Source organism: Entamoeba dispar, genomic scaffold (genome assembly GCF_000209125.1).
Source record: "Entamoeba dispar SAW760 scf_1105229462493 genomic scaffold, whole genome shotgun sequence".
NCBI classification, from domain to species: domain Eukaryota; phylum Evosea; order Mastigamoebida; family Endamoebidae; genus Entamoeba; species Entamoeba dispar.
The window spans coordinates 41,201-43,571 of record NW_001855220.1 but is presented as its reverse complement, the minus strand read 5'-3'; the positions used below and the strand labels follow the sequence as shown (position 1 = coordinate 43,571).

At 19.2% G+C, this 2,371-nt stretch overlaps 1 pseudogene, besides 6 other annotated features; it reads left to right on the top strand.

Annotated features, from left to right (window-relative positions):
• The first annotated feature begins 97 nt into the window (after positions 1–97).
• Positions 98–128: a sequence feature (AT_rich).
• A 193-nt stretch (positions 129–321) lies between these two features.
• Positions 322–499: a sequence feature (AT_rich).
• Positions 500–685: 186 nt separating this feature from the next.
• Positions 686–796: a sequence feature (AT_rich).
• Positions 797–1,020: 224 nt separating this feature from the next.
• Positions 1,021–1,069: a sequence feature (AT_rich).
• Positions 1,070–1,205: a microsatellite.
• Positions 1,168–2,371, top strand: part of EDI_281960 — a 1,344-nt pseudogene continuing 140 nt past the window's right edge.
• Positions 1,283–1,315: a sequence feature (AT_rich).

Here is a 2,371-nt window from a genome sequence, read left to right as displayed (position 1 = left end):
GTTACAAACAACATTTTTTATTAAACTTAAATCTTACCATTTTATTTTTTGAATCCCATTAAAAGTAACAATAAACAAATACTATTAGTTGCATGAGAATATTTAATAAAATAAACAATAAATAATATGTACTGATGGGTGTTCAATATTCTAAGAATGTTCATGTATTAAATTATATACAGATTCTAACAATAAATTTATTATGAATCTACTAAAGGAGTATTAGTTTAAAAATTGTTCTTTTGTAAATGTTTATTTTAATCCAAACAAATTCATTAATAGCTTTGTTTAATTTGCCTGTTTTGTAAATGCATAATCTTGTTATATAATTATTACTTGTTTATTGTTTATAATTCTTTTATTTTAATATTATTATGATTATTAAATAACAATATAGTATCTCTTATTTCATAATAATGCACATATATTATTTGATTAATTTAACACATTAATTGTTAATTTATTTTCTCTATATTAATTTATAAATAATCAATTAATACTAATTACAACTAGTGTTACTCAATTAAAGTGAATTGTTTTCTTCACTTCTTGGTGTATTGTGTTTATTGATTTTTCTTAATATAACTCAATAATATTCTTTAATCGATAACAGTATTAAAGTTGATGAGATTTTATTCATTTTTACATTAATCTAAATATCTATGTGGTAATTGTTACATTCAAGATAAAATTTATTAATTGTTATAATAGTTTATTTCATTATTTTAAAAAAATAGAGACATTATTTAATATTTATATATGATTGATGATTATATAATAGTTTATAAAATTTAATCATATAGGTATGAATATATTTAGTATTTGATTTGTTATATTGCAAGATAGTGATAAGTATTAGATTAAAACTATTTCATCTTTCAAAACAAACAATAAACTTTTTTATTTTTACATATTATTTGTTTTCTTTTATTTTTCTTAAATGAACTTTTTTCACATTGGTTGTACAAATAGTAACAAAATAATAAAATTAGAGTCCATTAAATAAACTTACTCAGTCAGTTTAATTTATAAATTAAATAGATTTATCAATATTGAAACAAATATTATAAAAATAGATGTATAAATTAGAAACAAAACTCATTAAAGTATAACTCAATAAAATAAAAAATATGGAAAGAAATACTGCAATAAACAATAATAAAAAAGAACGAAGCTGAATATAATGAAATAATGATAACATCAAAAGTTTTGATGATATTAATGATTTTATTAATTTAGAAATAGGAATTAAAAGATTTCAATGAAATATTGAATGATTTTCATTTTAATATAATTCTTTTAAATAATTATTTAAGAAGTTACTTCTATTGAAATAATTCATATTTATATTAAAGATGATAAAATAATTGAAGACAGAAACATAATTACAAATAATATTGAATAAACTAAGTTATTTAAGATATTTAAAAGGAAATAAAAATGATTGTAGAAATACAGAATATTATAAAGGTAGAGATTCATATGGAACCATAATACTACCAGAAGTTAAATCTATTGGAGATTATTGTTTTAATATTATGCTAAATTGAAACCAATTAATATAATATCAGAAGTTAAAGAAACAGTGATTGTTGTTTCATTGGCATAATCATTAACATCAATTACTATTCCCTCAACAGTTAGTAAAATAGGGTGTAGTTTTTAAAGAATGCATGTCATTAATATTAATTATTATTCCAACACCCATTAGAAATTGGGAAAATTTGTTTTAAAAGATGTATTCTTTAATTGGAATAAATATAGTATATATAAAATTTGTTAATGAAAATAGCATACTTTTGAATGAAATAACTATGATAAGTTTTGAAAGAAGTACATTGCTAACCTCTCTTCATATTCCAACTTAGTTAGTAGAATAGTGTTTGCATGTTTTATGGAGTGTATTTCAATTATTTATATTAGTATTCAAACAACAATTTGTGAATTAGAATTTGAATAGTTCAGAGAATATCGTTCATTAGTTAGTATCAAATTACTAACTTCAATTACAAAATTAGAGGATTGCAGTTTTTATAATTGTTCTATTTTACTTTCAGTTAATATTCAAAATTCGATTAGTGAATTAAAAAAAAACAAATGTTTTTATGAATTTTCATATTTAATATGTGTTAATCTTCCAATATCCATAAATAAATTAGGAAATTGTTGTTTTACCAGATTTAAATCAATATATTCAATTATTATTGAATCTTCAATTAAAGAAATGAGTTATAAATGTTTCTATGAATGTGTTACATTAAACTCATTGGTTTTTTCAAATATTAGTTAATAAAATAATAGATAGTTGTTTCATAGAATGTTTATTATTAAACATATTAATATTCCTGAAATACTTAATATATAGAAGATG